General features: G+C 44.5%; 1 long non-coding RNA gene across 1 annotated transcript; it reads left to right on the top strand.

The window, feature by feature from the left end:
- LOC148686184 (uncharacterized) lies at positions 1 to 10,272 on the top strand. Its single transcript, XR_015948868.1, has 2 exons — positions 1 to 1,509; positions 9,242 to 10,272. It is a non-coding gene; the product is annotated as an uncharacterized LOC148686184 (long non-coding RNA).
- Positions 10,273 to 12,443: the final 2,171 nt, after the last annotated feature.

Here is a 12,443-nt window from a genome sequence, read left to right on the forward strand (position 1 = left end):
TCAACCTCACACTGCCCCACAGGGGCCTAGGACTTGTCAGTCCATTCCCAAAAACAAGGGCTGGTAGCATAGCTGCCAAGTTTTCCCTTTTCTCGCGAGGAAGCCTATTCAGCATAAGGGAAAATCCCTTAAAAAAAGGGATAACTTGGCAGCTATGGCTGGTAGACTGGTTGGCTGGGCTCCCTCACCCACTCGCTTGCTTACTCCAAGGCCGCCTCAGCTCCTGGCGACCAGCCCCAGACGTACCATTCGCCTGGGGAGCTTGTAGCCAGGGCTGCTGCAACAAACAGCTGTACAAGCCTTTGGGAGGCAGAGATGGGAGAGGATATCAGAGGAAGGGAGGGAAGGAAAGAAGGTGTCAGGGTCCGGTTGGCGGGTGGTTGAAGCCCTGGCTGAGGACGTCAGCACCAGAGGCAAGATGGTGGTGTAGAAGCTGGAGCAGGTGCAGGGCTGAGGGTCCAGCAGCAGGCAGTCACAGGGTCAAGGAGCAAGGCAGAGGCGAAGGTCTGGGAGTCAAGGAGCAAGGCGTTGGCAAGGCAAAGGTCCAAGGGTCAAGGAATCGGCAAGGCGAGGGTCCAAGGAACAAAGCGTCAGCAAGGCAAGGGTCCAAGGAGCAAGAGGCCAGAGGCAACCAGGCAGGGATAGCGTTGCCGTGGCAAAGAGCTGAAGGGAAATGCTGAGCTTTTATCCCTCCCAGCTCCTGCCACCAGGTGCAGTGAGGTATCAAGTGGCCTCACCTGAGTGGCCATTCCTAGCTTCTCCAGCACAAGCTGAGGCAGGCCCCAGTCCTGCAAAGCACTACAGGCCCCAGAGCCTGACTCCTGCCCATACTCCTGACAAAAGGAAAGAGGCCAGTGTTGCACCCCGGGCTATCATTCAAGGCACCCTAGGGTGCCATGGCACACCGGCTGAAAACTACTGACTTAAAGTCTTCCCTGTTGTGCTCAGACATTTTTGTTCACCCTCTGTTCAAGCTGAAGGAGGCAGTTGGGGGGAAGATAATGCCAACCCTCAACGGGTACCCTTTGGGCATTCCTTCCCCCATCAGCCAGTCTAGGAGTTGCAGAATATCCCCCACCCCTCCATGCAAGTCTACGGAGAGAGGATTTCTGTTTAATGGTAAACAATCTGCTGCAATCCCCTCTAAATTGCCCACACTAACTTGCAGTTGGTTTCAGAAAGAGATCTAGAGATTGGATTTGGGACAATTGGCAGGCACGGCAGATGCTTCACCCCTGAGCTATAGCCCTTCCCCAAATAGGAGCAGCAAGCTTTGTCATCCACACAGGTGAACTCTGTGTGTAGACTGGAGCTACCACACCACCTCCCAGGTGCAGGGCTTGGGCAGGGCTTCTGAGAAACAACAGAAGACAACATACGACTCATGGGCATTTGATACAGTGTGATAAAGGCTTCCAGTCCTGCCAATGTCCCAGGCAGGTGCACCTAAGGAAACGCAGATATCTCAAAGAAGGCGTCTTATGATTTTCAAACGGGGCACTTGGCTTTGTGAGTTTATATCTTTATATCAGTTGCTTGAGGCACATGCAAGGCTACCGTTTTAATGTCTCCACAGCTGCTGGCAACCTAGGAAGACATTTCTGAAATGTGATTGCACTTTTCAGGTGGGTTGAGAGAGAAAGAATAAGCAACCAGCAGCAACACAACCCGAGGCACGCAGTAATTCTTTTGAAATGTTCTGCCAATTATTTTGAATTGCTTAATACAAAATGCCTCCTATTGACTGGAAGAGTCTAGTCTGTACAAGCTGAACCACTGGTAGGATATGCGATTATTATTTTTAAATGCCTGGGAATTTATACCACTTACTGTTCTTTATTGATGCATACACAAGCAGGTAGATTAGACATAGATATGCTTCCTAAATGATGCTTTACACTGTTGCAGGATGGAGCTGACTAGCAGAATATCAGCATTTCTAGACTTTTGGTGAGTCAAGATGAATAGAGGTGGGGTCATGATTACCAATTCATCTTATTTTAACTTGCGGCATGTTTTTGTACGTTTTTATTTTCTCACAAAGAATCAATCCGCTTCGCCACTGGAAAAAGGGGCTGAAATAACACATGCACTGAATCATCTGAAATGTACGTTGAATCTAAGTTAGGGCACTGACACTGCAGATTTAACAGATAGTAGAATCATAGAACTTGGCAAGATCACTGAGATACGGTACTTACTTTAGTGCCAACCTATGCCATATGACTGTGTTCATTTCCTGCATCAGAAATTGGACTATTTGATAGTCACAGCAGATAGCTATCTAATATAAAGTCTAGCACTTCAGGGGCAAAAATATCATCTGTTCTCCAACTGTAATGTGCATGTGGGCTTTGGAAATGTCAGCAAAAGAGCACTGGTTTCATTAAAATTATAGCCTTGGGCTAATTTATATTTCTTGCTTATATTTTACATGTCATCACCTTGGCTCCAAAAATTAAATAAGCAGTTATGCTTTGGTCATCATTTTGAACTATTTATAGGTCACTTTCTCAATCTGCTCACGTCCTCTGGGGCCTCAGTGTTTGAAACAATTAAAGTCATTTGGGGTGGCAGGAGAGCTTTGCGCTAGATGGCTAAGAACAGGGGTTCCCAACAAAATTTTCTCGAGGACCCCTCATCGAGCCGCTATTGTGACAAGGACCCCCATTAATTCCTAATCCTAAATCTAATTCCTAATTCCTAATCCAATTTTTCCAGTAAGCTTAACACTGATCTTGAAAGGGTTAGGTTCAAGGGACGCCGACGATTTAGGTTCAATGGACACTGACAAGATCGGTTCGAGAGTCACTGACTTACTTGCTTGAACATCAAATGCATTATCTTCCTCTTCATCTGTAGGCCTTTGTCGTTTTAACGAACCACTTTTTTAACCAACAGTCCATTTTTAACTACGCGAACTGTAGCTTCCGCGGAAAACAACGCTTTGTTTACAAACACTACTGTCTTGCAAAGAGGCAGCGCGCGCCAGGGAGGAGGGAGGGGAATGGAGAAGACAGGGTGCCTGCGCAGTAGTGCACAAATGAAGCCGACGCGTGCAAAGCATCTTGGGGAGGTGAGCGTTAGTAGAATGCGCGCGCTGCCTCTTTGCAAAACAGTACTGTTTGTAAAGCGCCACCTAACGGCATATAGCAGAACTACTGCCTCTATCTAATTCTAATTTTGTGCTATTCTCTGTTCATGCAGAAAGCGGCCAAAACAAAAAATCTGTTATCATACGAAATTTATTTAATATATTTTTTATTCTAATAGCATCTTGTGGACCCCTCTGGCATAGCTCGCGGACCCCTGGGGGTCCCCGGACCCCCTGTTGGAAACCACTGGCTAAGAAAATTCTCTCCCGGGAGGTTTGGTGGATGGTGTGCTGATTCCTCTATTTGCAAGTCATACAAATTTGAGTCTTTTTTCTTTCTTTTTTTTTTGCTAGATCTTGTGTGTGTGTGTTTTGCTGGAGACTGGATTGTCCGTATCTCTAGCATAACTGCCTCATTTGTTATGGTTTGTGCATCATCAAAAAAGAGGGGGCATAATGGCATAAGATTTGCATGTGCTGATTTATATGTATTGATGCAAATCTAGAAATAACTGCTACACTTTAAATAGAAAGACAATGCATTTGACCAGAGAAGAACAGACTGTGCCTGCTTGGTCTGTTGTTGAGGTGCAGCTAACTGTTGGCAGGCAACGTCAAGACTCTTGATCTCCCTTCTGATGGTTCTTTATTTTTAAACTTGACCAGACAGGCCTTTGCACTTCCAAATAGAAGACAGTGCTCATCCTAGCATAGGCTTTGCCTCATCTGATGAACTAACAGGACTGTTTTATGGCCACTTCACACATTGCATTGCTTATGGACAAGCTTAAAGTATTTTACATAGAATGACAGCATTGCAGCGTGGGAAGATTATCTTGTCCAAACTGCTGCAGGGCAGGAACCTCAACTAGATCATACATGATAGATGACCATGCAACTTCTGCTTAAAAACTTCCAAGGAAGGAGAGTCCACAATCTACTGAGGGAGACTGTTCCCCTGTTGAACAGTTCTTACTGTCAGAAAGTTCTTTCTGATGTAGTCGGAATATCCTTTCTTGTAACTTGAAGCCATTGGTTTGGGTCCTAGCCTCCAGAGCAGGAGAAAACAAGCTTGCTCCATCCTCCATGTGACAGCCCTTGAGATATTTGAAGATGGCTATCATACCTGCTCTCACTCTCCTCTTTATCAGGATAAACATAGCCAATTCCCTCAACTGTTCCTCATAAGGCTTGGTTTCCGGACCCTTGATCATCTTGGCTTCCCTCCTCTGCACACGTTCCGGCTTATCAATATCCTTCCTAAATTGTGGTGCCCAGGCATCTACAGCAAACATTCGGAAGCACATTTGTGAGAAACAGTTGTGTATGAAAATACGCCTGTATCATGGAAATATAAAGCGCTGCAAAGCTGCAGCTCTCTAGCAAAACCAGATCTGCTCGTGGAAAATGTTGGAAAGAGTTCTTGCTAAATGGCTTCTTGAATCTCTTGGCCAGAGCCTGAAGCATCTATAAACATTTCTGCTAGTGACACCAGGATGCTGTCTTTGCCAAAGGCCTTTATCAGGGGTTGCAAGGAAGTCATGATTAGTTAATTCACAGACGAGAAGAAACTCTTTGGATTCCCCACCCCCACCCCGCTGAGTTTGTTGGGGGAAAGCATTCCTCTTTATTTTGATTCTTTCATACAATCATAGATTTGCAGAGTTGGACGAAACCCCAGGGGTCATCTAGTCCTAACCCCTGCAATGCAGGAATCTTAACTCAAACATCCTTGACTGGTGGCCTTCGAACCACTGCTTAAAAACCTCAAATGAAGGAGGTTTCTGAGTTATTAAATCATCAAAGCATTTGTTTCATTAAGTCAACTCGTCTACAGCTTTTTAAAACTTTATGCAGAACGTTGTCTTATCTGATGTTTCCTTGTAAGGATGGAGCCGCTAGCATGCCTCAAGTAAGCGGTAGTCAAAAAAGGAATAGACTGCTTACAATGCTTGGCCTCAAAAAGTCACTGCTCATAAGAGAAGAAAGAGATATTCTTCCAGGAAACTACGTTCTTCAGAGGGTGATTAATATTCCATAGCTCAGTTTATTTCTGCCAGGCTGTGCTTTAGTGGGAAGTCCCAGAATGCCCCGCTTTTCCTTAGGATGTCCCTATTTTCATCGGAGAAACCTTGGAGGGTATGCCAATGCATATTCCTAAAACTAAGCAAAGGGGATGTCTTGCTGCAGATCTTTCTAACCTTCTTTTTGCTGAAGAGTAGGACAAAAATGCTATAAATAATTAGACAATAATTAATTTTTTAAAATTGCAGTCTGTACGATTAATCTTGTTCTCATTCTTTGGGTTTTTTTAAATGTCTTGATGTAATTAGATTTCCCACTTCCTCCATTATCTGCTGCCGTGGTCCATTTTTTCTCTCTCCTCCTGATAGATTTGTTGCTGTGTTGCACAGACCTCACCCTTGGGATCCATTCATATGCCTTTGAAGATGTCCTGTTTCTATTTATCAGACTCTCTGCCGTGTTGTCCCGGGAGATTACATTCCACTCTGTCTTTTGACTTCCTTCCCTGATGAAATTCAGGGACTGTTATTTGTCTCTTTTTATGATCTCACTATTAGTAAATCTGACTCAATAAAATGTGTTTCATTGGTGCTGATAAATTCCCCCCCGCTTTTTCTATGTCCTCTGTGCTACTCACAGCAAACAGAAGCATTTGTAAAATGCAATATGGCAACTCATCCATTTTCAGCGAAACCTCTAAATTAATGTTTACCGAACTTACAACAACTAAAGTACACAGTGCAGTGGTGTTATGCAAGTGGGATGTTGGAGCCGAAGTCCAGATCCACTCATCAGAATGAGCAGAAGCCCATCATATACAGTTGAGTTGGATTGCCACATTTTGAAGGAATCAAAGTAATTGATTATTACCATCTCAAGAGATGGGGACATGTAAGATCATTTGATGTCAGTGAAATAATACTGATTACCATTTAAAGACACACACCCCAAGAGATTGTTAAGTCTAAAATGACCTACTGCTCCACTGAGAGTATAACTTCAATTGAATTCATCTTTTACACCTATGCTTAGAAAAATATATATTGTTGCACACCACCCCAATATCTGGGCTGTGAGAGATTCCAGGATTTTCTTACCCAGGGTTTGGTTTCCTTGGAATGCGGGACAGTGGAGGTTATGGCTTACTTACTCCAAACTCTGGCTTCCTCTGTTGAGGGAGGGCCCCCCACCTATTTCCCATACCCCTTAATCCCCCATCACCACACCGGGAAGCCAATTTGTCTATTTCCGGGAATTAGAAGGCTTGATTAGATTTTCACACTTGCTGGATCCAGGGATTAGAGGTGCCTGTCATACAGTTTAACACTCCAGGCTCAATACTATGTATGCTTTCAATCTATTCCCCAAACTGTGGACAGTTATCCTTCCTACATAGGCAGGAAACCCCAGTTAATACTGCCTCCCAGCACCCTGTGCTCCTATTTGCTATCAGTCAAAGTTCAGGGGTGGGACCATACTTTCTGGGAAACTGTGGTACTCCAGAAACTTTGATGATTTAAATCCAAATATCCTCAGTGTGGGGGTTAGGCTCAAATTGGAGTTTGTGGCAATTTCAAATATAAAGGTAAAGGGGCCCCTGACCATCAGGTCCAGTCGTGTCCGACTCTGGGGTTGCGGCGCTCATCCCGCTCTATAGGCCGAGGGAGCCAGCGTTTGTACGCAGACAGCTTCCGGGTCATGTGGCCAGCATGACAAAGCTGCTTCTGGAGAACCAGAGCAGCGCACGGAAACGCCGTTTACCTTCCCGCCGGAGCGGTCCCTATTTATCTACTTGCACTTTGATGTGCTTTCGAACTGCTAGGTGGGCAGGAGCTGGGACCGAGCAATGGGAGCTCACCCCGTTGTAGGGATTCGAACTGCCGACCTTCTAATCAGCAAGCCCTAGGCTCTGTGGTTTAACCCACAGCGCCACCTGGGTCCCATATTTCAAATATACTTTCTCCTAATAAATAAGACAAATAATTGTGTACAATCATATATTTTCTTTCTATGTATTCTTACATTTCCGTAGGGTGAGCCGTGTTCAGTATCGATGATTTTAAGTGTTAGGAAAATAGCACAGATATTTGGATAAGAGAATGAAACAACTTTTAGTCAGAAGATGGGTGTTGATGTGAAGACGCCAGACCTACAAAGAGAGAGATCTGACATACTGTAATATATTACAATTCCTCAAGTGCTGTTTTGTAAATATGTAGGCACCAATAAGTATCATGACTGAACTGAGGGCGGGGGGACGTGTTGCTGTGTGTAGTAAACAGACAGTTAATTGTTAAAAGGTTGTGGGGGGGGGATAAGGAGTAGAAGAAAGTAAATAGTAATACAGTAATAATAACAACAAGAATAGAATGGGGAAAGAAATCACCCCATTGGCCATGGGTGCAGTGGAACATCCTATCATCAAGCAACATTATCAAGAGCTGCACCTTCTGCTTCCTTTCATAGCTTTTAGAGAAGTAGCATTAAAGAAAAATGTGTGCTAAATTAACAGAGGAAGTTGCCAACTGATGGGCTGGTCCAGGCATAGGCAAACTCGGCCCTCCAGATGTTTTGGGACTACAACTCCCATGATCCCTAGCTAGCAGGACCAGTGGTCAGGGATGATGGGAAATGTAGTCTCAAAACGTCTGGAGGGCTGAGTTTGCCTATGCCTTGCGCAAAATGCACATTGAACACCTTTTTAAAATAGAAATTCACAACGCAGAAAGGTACAGAGGAAGGTTTTCTATTTAGGAAGGAATGGATTGAGCTCTTATAATGGTGCCCCCAATGAGGGCCCTTATCTCTGCCCCCTTTCCCCTTACCTATTGGGGCACAGTAGGAGTGGTGAGAGTTTGTGGTGGAACCCACAGAAGAGCTTCCTACATGCAGCCTTAAACATGTGCACAGCATCCAGGCACAGAAAAAGCTATGGGAACTATATCCCACATGCTTTTCGGCTTATTTGGAATTGATGCTGCCATGAGCATTTTCTAGAATAACAGGAACCATGGGGGAAGAGTTCCCATGGTTCCCGACAGCCTTAGCTGCTGTTTGAAGGCTTGCAGCAGCAACTGGAATCTAAAATGCAATACCTTAGTATTGTACTACTATGGAACTATCTTGGCCACCCCATCGCCGACCAAGGTATGTTTGGGAAAGGCAAAACCATACCAGGACATGCATCTTTTGTGAATGCTACTAATTAGCAATCCAATGTAGGTAAGGACACTTTTACACACACACACACACACACACACACACACACACACACACACATTCTTTAATGGCTTTAAAAAATTCAGTTTACAGATGTGCTGTAATACAAAAATGGATTGAGTTTGCATAACTTGTAAAAATGTCACAAGTGTAGCTACTTTCCTCTGCCATATTCTGGGGTATGCAATTAGTATGCAAAATACAAGAATTTTGGGACCTGATATGCGTTCCTTTTATTCACAAGCCATGATTGCATGACAGATGGGATAAGCCGGCCCAGTCAAAGAAACAATGTGTTATTTTAAGAAACAGCCATATTTAGTCCTGCAATAAGTGGCTGCAGTTCCCAGTGGGAACTACATTTCTTTTCCTCTGGATGACAGATCTGGATTACGTTTCAAGTCCTTTTGTAATTACTTCTGAGTAATTTGGACAGTGCTTGCAGCCCCTGTGTGTATCCTGCTCAATGGGAGATGATTAACCTCTTTTCTTCTTCTCTGATGGAAAGAGGATGAGATGAGTTCAAAAGAACGATTTCCCCTCCTTTCTGTTCATAAATTCATTATAAAGGAAGTCTCAGGCTTGAGCTGAGACATTGGTGGAGGAATGAATAATGTTCTCTGCTGCAGCATTTAAACTTTAAAAAATAAAAGCTGTATTCAGTCAAAATGACTCAGACAATTACACAGGGACCAAGAATGCCAATGACTATTAGATGGGTTGGCTACATGGTACAAGGGCAATTTAAATCTTAAAGCCTTCCAGAAGAAGGTCGGGCAGAGAAGAGAAACAGATAGTAGTTCTTTTAAGAGCTGGCGGTCGTGAGCCATTGTTGCCTACAGCACATATACTCATTCCACGATTGCCTGAGGTCCGTTAACATTTTCCTCATTGCCTCCATAGCACTTCCACATTCACTGCCACGTCCAGCAAGTTTTCCAGCACATTGTCTGTTGCAAAATTGTGGGATCAGTTTCAGTTGATTTGGCCTGATGACACAGACAAGGCGCATGCGATGACTCAACCACCAACATGCTCTCTCAACCGTTATTCCTCTTGGCATACTAAAGATTGCTGAAGGGTATCACCAGGAGGAGTCACTGCCAGTCAACGTTGATGACATCGATGGGTGGAGAATGTTGGTGGGCGGGTGGATCAATGGCCTGACATGCTATGTTAGATCACCTTCATTGTTGATATACTTGGTTAGCCGCAGTTCCATTTTAGTTTTAATTTCATAGGTTGGAACACTCTGAAAGGCTACATCACACTTTGTAGTTTTTAGAGTACACCTTAACATGTAATGTAAAGATGATATACTTGTGTTCATTCATCAGATTGGCTGCTGCAGCTCTCTGGCAAAGTGTATACTCAGTGATAAGTCCAGGTGTTAGTGGTGGTTATATTTATTACCTGCCCTTTACTGGAAAGTCCCAGTGTGGGTTACAACAGCAATATAAAACACAGCATTCAAACCAGCTTAAAACATTACAATCACAACCTGAGTGGATCCTTGAGATTAAGGAATAGATGTTTATGAACCAGTACGTTTCTGAGCACAATTCAAAGTGTTGGTGCTGACCTTCAAAGCCCTAAACGGCCTTGGCCCAGTATACCTGTAAGAGTGTCTCCACCCCCATCGTTCAGCCCAGACACTGAGGTCCAGCGCCAAGGGCCTTCTGGTGGTTCCCTCACTGTGAGAAGCCGAGTTACATGGAACAAGGCAAAGGGCCTTCTCGGTAGTGGCGCCCAACCTGTGGAATGCACTCCCATCAGATGTCAAGGAAATAAACAACTATCTGATTTTTAGAAGACATCTGAAGGCAGCCCTGCTTAGGGAAGTTTTTCATGTTTGATGTTTTATCGTGTTTCTAATATTCGGTTGGGAGCCGCCCAGAGTGGCTGGGTATAAATAATAAATTGTTGTTGTTGTTGTTGTTGTTGTTGTTGTTGTTGTTGTTGTTGTCCTTTTGAAGAATGATATTCACAAACATTTCAGCCACATACATGTGACTTGAAATGAATGACTGCTCTGCTTGAATTAGCTTGTAAGCACTGTTGCATAATGAAAACTTATGGAGTGATCTGATTTGGTGGGTGATGGCAAGGAGAAGGTGATGCATGTCAGCAACCCAAAAGGTTGGCAACAAATAATCACAGAATAAAATGAGGCTGAATGGACAAAATTAGGTGGCACCATTTCCCTCAGCCTGCCAAGTCTCTCATCACATGGGTATATAGGTAACTCACTGTTCAAACTACCTGCCACTCCCTGACATTTACTTCCAGATTAATAACTCCATGTCAGAACAATAAAACAACTTCAATGGAATGGATTAATCATTCACCAAGTCCTGCATTCGGTCTCCAGCAGCAGCCATAAGTTCATAACAGAATACAGCACTAACAGAGTATTTTATTCCCTATCATTTACACTGACCTTCCTTCATTTTTAACTTTGAGGTGCATTACCTTGAAGTCATTTTTGTTGACCTGTCAACCCTACCAGCCCATGTGACACCTTCAGGAAATATGCAATTGATAAATGCCGGTGCTTTTGATCTTGGTTCCAGATCAACCCCAGACAGATAACAACGACCCATTTCACATTGCCGACAGAATAAAGACTGGAATGCATTTTGTGGCTTGTTATTACAAATGGAAGCAAAAAGAGCTGCTTCTGTTCTGTCAGACACAAACTGCTGGATGCAACAGCTGTTGCCTTCATGCTCTGCTTGTGGGTTTCCAAGAAACATCTGGCTGACCATTCTTTGAAGCGGGATACTAGACCACATGTAATTTTGGTCTAATCTAATAGGGCTCCTCGGCCTCCTCCTTTGTTTCAAACCCCAAGCCCTTCATAGGGTCTGCATAATGAAGGAAGACATGGCTTCACCTGGAGCAAACACCCCCCCCCCAAGAGTCTATGCAATAATCTGCAGCCAGCTCCTGCTGGGCAGAAGCTTGCAAGTTGTGTGCACAGTTTTCTTAATATATATTTTTAATGCACTCTTGCCCACTTGGAAGTTTAATCCCTCTCCCTGCCACCTGGGTTGGGGGCAGGCTAACCAGGAGACTTCAGGTCGTTCATGTTAATCTCGCAACCCTAATGACAATGCACACACAAATGTGCACATGAGCATGCACCCACACATTGCAACAGTATAAACATTTCCCTCAGGGAAAAAAAACAAATTTCTCTCTCTCTCTCTCTCTCTCTCTCTCTCTCTCTCTCTCTCTCTCTCTCTCCCTCCCTCCCTCCCTCCCTCCCTCTCCCTCTCCCCCCCCCTGTGTATGCATAAAATTTACAACAACCCTCATCTCACTTCAGGCTGAGGGAGCTGGCATTTGTCCATAGACAGCTTTCCGGGTCATGTGGCCAGCATGAGTAAACCGTTTCTGGTGCAACAGAACATCCTGACGGAAACCAGAGTGCACGGAAAAGCAGTTTACCTTCCCGCCAGAGTGGTATCTATTTATCTACTTGCACTGGTGTGCTTTTGAACTGCTAAGTTGGCAGGAGCAGGGACCGAGCAACGGAAGCTCACCCCATCATGGGGAATCAAATCGCCAACCTTCTGACTGGCAAGCCCAAGAGGCTCAGTGGTTTTGACCACAGCGCCACCCACGTCCTTCCCATAAAGTAGAGCCGGCCAAGACATGGTGACTGGCCCAAGATTGCCCAGTGAACGTCATGGCTGAGTTGAGTCACCCAGGTCCTAGTTCAATGTTCTAACCACTACACCACACTGTCAAACTAAACCAAGCAAAATCCCCATAACAAAACAGGCACTTTCTACTCTGATCTCTTCTCATCTTCTTATCCCCCTAGAGCATAAATAGGAGGACCTTACCTGCACAATGCATGCACTGTGAATTTGTCACCTCTGCACTAACTAACCAAAATGAGGAATAAGCTTCACAACAAATGAGGAGAAGGGAGGTGAGTCAACAGTTCAGGGCTACAGTTTACATGATAAACGTTAGTGAAGGAGCTTTGCTAATTAGTCTGTTTGCTCTTGTCTCAAACCTTCCCACTGACTTCCCTCTGCAAACTTTGTCTGCACACTCTCCCAGCTCTTTTGTAATCCTCCATGAAATTTAC

Source organism: Zootoca vivipara, chromosome 3 (genome assembly GCF_965207765.1).
Source record: "Zootoca vivipara chromosome 3, rZooViv2.hap1.1, whole genome shotgun sequence".
Lineage (NCBI taxonomy): Eukaryota > Metazoa > Chordata > Lepidosauria > Squamata > Lacertidae > Zootoca > Zootoca vivipara.